At 33.2% G+C, this 9,852-nt stretch overlaps 1 non-coding gene across 1 annotated transcript; it reads right to left on the bottom strand.

Moving 5' to 3' along the window:
• Positions 1–6,513: 6,513 nt before the first annotated feature.
• Positions 6,514–6,620, bottom strand: LOC113921087. Its single transcript, XR_003519495.1, has one exon. It is a non-coding gene; the product is annotated as a U6 spliceosomal RNA (small nuclear RNA).
• Between the last annotated feature and the right edge of the window lie 3,232 nt (positions 6,621–9,852).

The following is a 9,852-nucleotide window of genomic DNA, read 5'->3' as shown; positions in this document are numbered from 1 at the left end:
CTCAGGTCATGATCCTGGGGTCCTGGGATGGAGCCCAGTGTCAGGCTCCCTGCTTAGTGGGGAGTCGGCTTCTCCCTCTCCCTCTATCCCTCCCCCCTACTCATGCGCACGCATGCTCTCTCTCTTAAATAAATAAATAAAATCTTAAAAAAAAAAGGAATAAACTCCTAATTCCTCCACTGGTGTAAACCTCCCCTTATTTATTGGCATTAGTCCCAATTTGTCACAGTATGCATTTTTGTATTTATGATCATTACTAGGTTAATGTTTCTTGAGGCCACAACTGTGTAATCAATCACTTTAGGAGTATTAAAAACTGGGATGCCTAGGTGGCTCAGTCAGTTAAGCATCTGCCTTTGGCTCAGGTAATGATCCCAGGACCCTGGGATCCAGTCCAGTATCAGTTTCCTTGCTCAGGCAAAGGAGCCTGCTTTTTCCTTTGCCTGCCGCTCCCCCTGTCTGTGCTCACTCTCTCTCCCTGACAAATAAATAAATAAAATCTTTAAAAAAAGAATATTAAAAATGATTGAAATTTATTAAATTATGCATTTTTGATTAATAAACTACATGAAGAGTTTATGGTATTAAATCATTACCTTCAGTGAACACAAAAGGAATATAGTTCCCCTTATCTTTGAGCTTTTTAGTTAAGAAATTATTGGAGTAAAAATAAATTTACAAAGAACGGATGGAAAATTTCTCCATATATATCTTACATACATAAAGATCCATGAGAAGATTTTGGCTTCACAACTTTGTTTATTCCTTTATATCACATCTAATAAATTGTCATTCCTATGATTCAGTATTAACTCTTCCTATTTTGACCTAGACATTATCCCTGAACATCAGATCAAGTGCTCAGCCATTCATGCATTTCCCTGTACCCCTAGCCTCATGCATTTTATTGAGTCCCTCCACTGAGCATGTAAATATACTCTGTTGTCTACAACTCTCTAGTTGCACAAAAAGCTCTCTAGTTACAGAACTATTTTTTGTTCTTCACAAGATGTCTTCACTATCTTCTTGTTCAAGCCTTTCATTCATACTTCAAACCAAAACAATTTGGATTCTTGATCCATCATTACATTAATAACTTCTCCACAGCAACCAGTCATATAAGAGCCCAATACTATAAATGTGGACATCCCTGCAATATGTAAAAGATGCAACACCCACTTTTCATAAAATTTTATATTCTTTTTCATTTTGACACCAATTTTCTTGATTTTCCATAACATCTACTGCTTCTATTGAAACTTGTTCAAAGATTGCTCTTTAATCTTGTACTTTCAATGTCTCATAGGGGACAAAATCAATGCAGTTATTGTCTATTCATTAGACAGTAAAACATGGGTCATATCATCCATAATCCTGACTTTATCATCTCTTATATACACTAGTGAAACATTAATCTAATTTTTATAAGCTCTATCTCTTGATGTGTATGTGTCTGCTTTAATGAATTCTATTGAAGTATATGTTACATAAAAGAAAATGAATATATTACATGTTTAGTTCAGTGAGTTTTAACAAATGTATGGAGCTATATAACCAATACCTGAAACAAAATATAAAATATAGCCACCAAAGAAAAATACTCTCTCATACCCATTTGCAGTCAAACCTTCCTCACTCCTATCCCCAGTCTACACTGATCTCATTTGTAACATGATATTTTGTTTTGCCTATCCAAGGACTTCACGTAAGTGAAATAATACAATTCGTATATTTCGTTTCTGGCTTTATTCAACCAGCATAATATTTTTGAGATTAATCATTTTGTTATGACAGTATCATTAATTTGTTCCTGTTTTATTGCTGGTTAGTAATAGATTATATACATATGCCAAGATTTGTTTATACAAAATCTGTTGATGGACATTTGGCTTACTTCCAATGTTTTTGTGGACATATGTTTTCATTTCTCTTGGGTAAATACCTACGAGTGTAATTTTGTTGGATCAAATGACTTCTGTTGAATTAATTATTTTTGCCTCTATTAGCTTAGGCTGTACCTCATTATGTTTGTTTTCTAATAGTTTTTCTAGGATTACAACATGCTTATGGAGAAAGTCTTTGTAATATTTTTTTTCTTTTTATTATCCACATATTTAATGCAGCCATAGAATCGTATTTTATTTCTTTTTACCGATTTCAATAATTATAAAAGAAGAAGAAGAGACAAGAAAGATAGATAACACAAATATACCAGTATATTCTAGGTACATAAGTAAGTACTTTTCACATATTTAACCCTAGTAATATATTATATATTCTACTACTATCATTGCCACTTACAGAAAATTTTAGAGATTTGCTCAAGGTCTTACAGCTAGTTAGTTACAGCTAGTTAGAAGTGGAAATAGGATTTAAATGGAGGCAATCTCATTCTAAAGCTCTAATCTTTACCACTTTGCATATGGCCTCCCTTGCATTCCACTATAATATGTATCAAAGTTTACTGAAAAATAAATTGCATGAAAGGAAAGATGGTTTTTGTAGGAGAATCAACAAGGGGATTATTTATTTTTTGTCAGTATTTAAGCTCAAAACAAACTTTTTCTCCCCAGGCATTTCAATTATTTTAAAGTAAAATAAAATGTTAATTTTCTCAAATATGTTTTAAAATAAATATAAGTTAGATAAATTAGATATAGATATAGTTTTCATAAAAATACACATATTTTGTCTATAGTTTTATGGCATATATACATAGAGTAATATATAACTCTTCAATTAAATAAATATTGTTATATATTAAATACTTTCACATGTTGATGGCTATTAAAAATAAAGCAATTATAAGTATTTGTACACAGGTATTTTTGTAGGCATGTATTTTAATTACTTGTGTTAATATCTGGGAAAGTAACTGTGGGGTTATAATTACTGCCTGAGCCTTATGGTCCTAGGAAACAGAGATAGGTTAAGAAGTCAGCCAAAACTTTTGTTTTCTAAACTCTCCCCGACCATCCTTTCATGTTTAAGAGAAACAGCTATCCACAAAGGATCATTTTATCCTTGCATATTCCAAGATAAATATTCTATTCATTTTTCCTAATGACTCCCATAAAATTCTCAGATGATTTCCTTATTTACTTGCCTCTACAAATCCCAGGCCACCTTCCTTTTCTTTGGGACATTCTTCATTTATGAATCCTGTCCTTATTGCAACAGCTTGAATGAAACCATCACCCTAATTGTCTGGTGCATTTTGTCTTTGAGAATTTGGCACCATGATTTAGATGGATTGGATCTCACTTCTAGACTTCTATTTACTGCACTGAGTCAACAAGACCTCTTGGTCTTGTACTCCTCTCCTGACTCCAAGAGAACAGGATGGTGAGCTCCTGATCAGGAGCTGATTTTGATACTTTTGAGCACTCCAAGAGACAAAAAGGACATGGCAAGAATTTATTTTTGTATCTGGTGCCAGCTTGTTTTGGTTTTATAGCCTGATCATTTGGTGATCTCTTTAAATAGATGGTTTATAAAGATCTTGTCTCTGTTGGGTGAAAGGCAACAGAGAATCTGGTTTGATTTTCTTTCTATTTGTCAATTTTGAGCTCAAATTAACAATTTGAATTTATGGGAAAAGAAGAGTTCTTTGATATAAACCATTGAGTTTTGTATTTCTGTGAGTATGCTTGGCCTTCAGTGGATATTTTAGAACTGAAGCTGTGATCTCTCTATGTGAGTCTATATACTTAGGTTTCTGGAAGTGTGTAATATTCTCCTATCTCCAGATGGGCTGTTACCAATTAGACTACAAATCTCCTTTAAACCCCTCCTATAGGGGAGCTTGGGTGGCTCAGTTGGCGGAGCATGCAACTCTTAATCTCAGGGTTGTGAGTTCAAGCCCATGTTGGGCAAGGAACCTACTTAAATAAATAAGTAATAAATAAATAAATAATTCTCCAAAAAACCCTTAGAATCAATATTATATTGATGTAAAACCAGAATTTTATTTTATCTCTGTTAAAAAAAAGTTTCTTGCATTATTACTTTTAATAAAAGGTTGTAAAAGATTATTCTTTACTTTCTGTCTAATCTGACTAGATAATGGGTATTATGTCTTACCAGAACAACCTTCCAATGTTTATATTGGTTATATTATGACCTTGTTTACATAAGAAAACAAAAGTTTCTCACTTAGGGAACAGTGAAGGTTCCATTAGTCATGTTCTTCTTCTGTTTACCCTTTTTTTTAAAGATTTTATTTATTTATTTGCCAGAGATAGAGAGAGCGAGAGAGAGTGCAAGCACAGGGAGTGGCAGGAAGAGGAAGAAGCAGGCTCCCCGCTGAGCAGGACCAGGACCCCTGGATCATGACCTGAGCTGAAGGCAGCCACCTAACTGACTGAGCCACCCAGGCATCCCCTGTTTATTTTTAAAAACTTTTATTGTTACTTTGTACAAACAGACTGCCACATATTGTTTCTTAGTTACTTATAGATTCTATCTTAATCAAGTGTTCAAATCTCCTAACAACTTTTTATATTTTATCTTCTGAAAATTTACTCCTAATTTTGTCTTTTGAACCTAAAATTGTCTTTGATATTTCCCAGAAGGCCTTGGAAAACTACAGTATGTTCCTTTAACTTGTTAAAAGAGAGGTAGTAGAAATAATTAGGTTTATTTGATATGGTGCTATTAATGTGTCACATGAAAAGAGTTCTCAAATAAAAAGAGGAACTCACCCTTCTGTGAGTTAAATTTGCATGAGAAACATTATTAGTGTAAATAGTTAAGAAACCGTATGATGTTTGGGAAATTCCTAGAAAGTCAGCAATGCCCTCATAGTTTATGGTATGTTTCTATATATGAGAGTTTAGATCCACTTTGACTGAAATCATACAACAGTATAGTGCTATCAGTCATAATTTCATTTACTTTTTTAAATGTTAACTTGTCCTAACTTGTTTAATTTTAATGTAACACCCTCTCAGTAAGTGGTTTTCGTTTGGGGATTCACATCACTTATTTATGGATTTTATTAATATACAGATGTTCAGTATCTACTACATACTTACTTAATATCTTACCTGATATTCCTAATACATTCTTGGTATTTTCTAGACATATGCTTGGTATATTCATAGTAAATTAGATCTCAGGATTAATATATATTTTGTCTGAAGACTTGTGTGTGTGATAAAGAATAATCTTTCTTTGAGATCATCTTTAATCAGGTGGGAGGGGTGGGGAATGACTGTAGAGAGAAATTTTGATTTATCAATGAAAAGCCATAATACACCCTTCTGGATTTTGAGCCTGTTCATTGTCTTTGAACTATTTTGCAGGCCTTCATAAAGTGCAGGTAACTCATGAATGTACAAATTCTGGCTTGTCTAACAGAGATTTAATTGACTTCCTCCCCCATTGTGTGGAGACAAATGAACAAACAAAAAACCTAGCTTTTGTATCTACCCATAAGTTGGGTTAGATCTTGTCATCTTGCTTAAATTTTTAATTCATCCAGTTTCCTTCAATATCCATCTAGAGTTGTCCAAATTTTCTCCAAGTAAAACAACAATGTTTCCAATTTTTTTCTCATTTTCATCTGATTCATCCTCACAGAGAACAGAGAACTAAATCCTGACTGCCCAGATCCCTACCAGTACTCTAGATTGCCTTCACCTGACCACTCCTCCCAGGTTCTGAGGAAGCCCTGCAATCTGAAGCCTGATAACTTGATGTAAACCTCAAAAGACTCATCACCACAACAGACTATGCATGGACTGGATTTCTCCCTACACAAACCACTGTCTTGCCTCTAGTAAAATGTTTGGATTATGTATGCCTTTACACCAAAATCATTCCCCAGAGCATTAATATCCTAGCTTCAATAAACTCAATGAGTAGTGCTGATAACTTAGTAATTTTCTTCTGCTGATCTCTTGAAATCCAATGGAATGGTTGCCTCAGGGCACCTCTGGCTCTTTACTTTTATACAATCTTTTATATTAATATTTTTCTTTTTCACTTTATCATAGTGGTGACAACATTGAATTTTACCTGAGCCTTGTGCTCCTGGAAAGCAACAATGGTGAAAATTCCCACCTCCTTCTTATATCCAGGGGAATAACTAACTTTAAAGACCACATGCACTCATGTATCCTGAGATGAAACCATTTCCTTCTCTCCTTGATGACTCTCATAAGACTCAAGGATGACTCCCTTATTTATTTGCCTCTCTAAAACCTCAGGCTTCCTTCTTTTCTTTGAGACATTGTCCATTAGTGAACATTATCCCTATTGCAATAACCTGAGTTAAAGCATAGCCTTAATTGTGCCATGCATTTTGTCTTTGACATTTATTATACCATTTCGCATTACCACCAGCAATGAATAGCAACAGCTTTGGAGAAGCTGAGCAGTACCTCCAGATGTCTTGTCTCTCAATCCTCCGACATGCAAAACATAACCTCTCCTATGAGTAAATGTTGATCAATAACTAAACAGTATATCTTTTTTTTGGTTAAAAACATTTATTTTGTTACAGTCTATAAAAATATGGAACGCTTCACGAATTTGCATGTCATCCTTGCACAGGGGCCATGCTAATCTTCTCTGTATCATTCCAATTTTAGTATATGTGCTGCCGAAGCGAGCACTAAACAGTATATCTTTAAAATGACATAAAAATCACTAGCCAGCCACATTATTCTTTCTATTCACATATCTTGATGATCTGAGATTATCAAGATAATAACAAGAGCAATATTTTGCCTTTTTTATTGTAACCAAACATTTCCTTTATTGTATTAAAGCAGAGGATACTCTCTGCTTATAACTTGGTATTGTTTTCAGTCATAAATACTATCTCTTAAAAGATACTAAAGCAAAATAAATCCTATTCAGGGAAGAACAATGAGCATATTGAGGCTTTTGAAGTGTTGTGTGAGGAATTCTTAAAGATACGAGGGACATTTAAATCTTACAAAGGTAAAATTTGTATCAGTTTTGAATGTTTCAAGATCTATTGTGATACAGAAGAATTAGCTTTATAGATATTATCTATAACGAATGGGTCATACCAAAAAACAATTTTGAGCTTTACATCAACTATCGATTTCTAATAGTCTGCATTCCTCCTTTCAGGCCAAAGAGTCACTTTCCTCTTCCAGATAATGAGTTACTTTCCAATGGAGATATTCAAGCAGAGTCTGAGTAACTATCAGTTTTTATAATTTTTGCTATTATTATTAAAATATAGTGGTTGGACAAATCCTTTAATATTCCTTAAAGTCATAAGATTATAGTTATTTTCACAGAGGGATAAATATTATAAAGAATATGTTTGTAATCAAGGAGTAAACCATACTTTGTCATTTAAAAATAATAAAATAATATCAGATATAATTAGAAGTTATTTACAAAGTCTTTGAAATGTAATCCCAGGCAGTATTCTTTATCTGAACTGTTAAGCTGAAAGTGATGCACAATTATAAGTACAATAGTCACATTTTCTATATATTCTTTTTGAAGTAGTAATTTTTTTTTACTTTTATTTCTTTTAAGATTTTATTTATTTGAGAGGGCAAGAGAGAGCATAAGAGACAGAGGGACAGGGAAAAGCAGACTCCCTCCTGAGCAGAGCCAGAGGGATGTGGGGCTTGATCCCAGGATGATGAGATCATGACCTGAACCAAAAGCAGATGCTTAACCGACTGAGCCACCCAGGCACCCCCCCTTTTTTTTTTACTTTTAAAATCACTTGATTTAATAATAACATGTCTGAATTTATCTTGCAGCATTTATATTACACATGATTTCTCAGTAATTAAAATATTTAATTAACCACATAAGAAAAAAATCACACTTTCACTTAGTGGTAAAGAATGACGTTTTAAAAAAATAAGTTTTTATTTATTTAAGTAATCTGTATACCCCATCTGGGGCTCAAACTCAGGACGCTAAGATCAAAAGTTGCATGCTCTTCTGACTGAGCCAGCCGGGCACCCCTTAATAATTTTTTTAGCATTATGATGCTTGAAACTAGAAATGTAAGTTCTATATACTATGTACCCATTTTGCAGATAAAAACACACACACACACATGCAGTGAATAATCACAATTTCCTTTCTGTTGATTATATGCCTGTCCATGGACTATGGATATTCATACTTACAAGCATTTTATTTTTCTATTAAGTATTTATTTGTACATTAACTGTTCATGTAGTTACCTTTGTCTGTGTAAGTAGTATACTCTAAGTAAGCCCTTAGTTCTGGTTAAAAACAAAACCAAACAAAAGACAAACAAAAAAGATACACAGACACTATACATGACCGATTAGCAATAGTGTTCTCTGATGAACTCTGGACAGACTAAGAGACCAAAGTGTGTACAAGAAAATGGATTATTCAAGTGTTTCAAAAGGGGAGCTGAGAGATGAAACCTCAGGATTATTCTGCTTATTTTTAAAATGAGATGCCTCAAAGTCATGATTATACAAATAGTAAAGCACAGTGAGAGGACCATCCTGAGATAAAGACTTAGTGTATATAACAAAGAGCATAGACAACTGGAGAGAAGTTCGAAGTGAAGAAGGATAACAGAGAAGGAAGAAATAATATCTCTCTGCTATTTTTTTGCCTACAGCTCAGTTTAAGCCATGCATAAGTTATTTCTTTATGATTACTAAATAAATCACAACCTAGAATCCAACATCTGGTTACTTAAATTCTTGTATAAGATAATAATCCCAGTTTTCTTAACCTTGAAACATTCACTAATATGATATTAATCATGGAAAAGAAATGTCTAATATTATTACAAATGATAATACATTAGTTTTGCAAACTTTTGTACATTGCATTAAAAAACAGTCCACTATCTTCAACAATTTAACTATTTCTTGTGGAAACTAGATTAAGGTAATCTAGTATACATGAGTTTCTTATAATTACTTTTGGTATTTTGGCAGTTTTTGAAAATTGGTTATAATATTCTCATTAAGTAGAATTACTCAAACTATTTAAAAACTGTCAATAATCTATTAAGTGGTTATACTCAGAAATTATGCAATTAAAATAGATATTATTATATCTTACCTGAAATAAAGGCAATATATGTATAAACAATGTTTGACTTGTGATCTGTAAGATAATCATGCCTCTCTGCTGTTGTTCAAAAGATCTTCTTTCCTAGTCCTCACCATCTTCATTCACTCACAATTTGTTTTCATTATTCTTCCATTGATTTTAGAACAAATATTAAAAAATACTTATAAGGGGAGAGATCTAATAAAGTCCTAACTATCTCTAATAGGGAAGTTAGTCCAAAGAAACCTGTTGATCTAGATGACACCTAACTACAGAGTAACCCAGGAATAGAACAGAATGAACTTGAAAGAATGTATGGCAAACATTAGTTCCAAATAAGGATTCAACAGTCAATGAGGAATAAGGCATGTTGTCTAAATTTCCAAGTCTGACTTCCAAATTGTCTGGGTTGAATTTACTCTTACATTAGGAAAACACAAGATCCAGCCTCCTCATTTGTAAAGATACTTTTTAAGGCCCCTTAAAGGGGCCTTAGAAATGTCTCACATGGTCAGATATTTTTGTAATATTTAAAATTCTAAAATAATTGTGTATTCTTAAGAAACAGGACTCTAAGCTTCAGGCCATATTAAAGCCAGATTTACCAGGAAATAAATCTGGATACCCCTTTTGTTACTTTTACCTTTGTGAACAACTTTGCATTGCTCCAAATTTGGTATATATGCTGTGGAAGAAAGTACAACACCGTATTGGAAGTAACAGAAAAGAGTTGTCCAAAGTTCACTAAGAAATTCACAGAATTGTGGGCAAATGTTCAGAGTGGAAAATGGGCAGAAA

The sequence above is a fragment of the Zalophus californianus genome, chromosome 3, assembly GCF_009762305.2.
Source record: "Zalophus californianus isolate mZalCal1 chromosome 3, mZalCal1.pri.v2, whole genome shotgun sequence".
Taxonomy (NCBI): Eukaryota; Metazoa; Chordata; class Mammalia; order Carnivora; family Otariidae; genus Zalophus; species Zalophus californianus.
The sequence above is the reverse complement of the archived record's forward strand: the minus strand, read 5'-3'. Positions and strand labels throughout refer to the sequence as shown.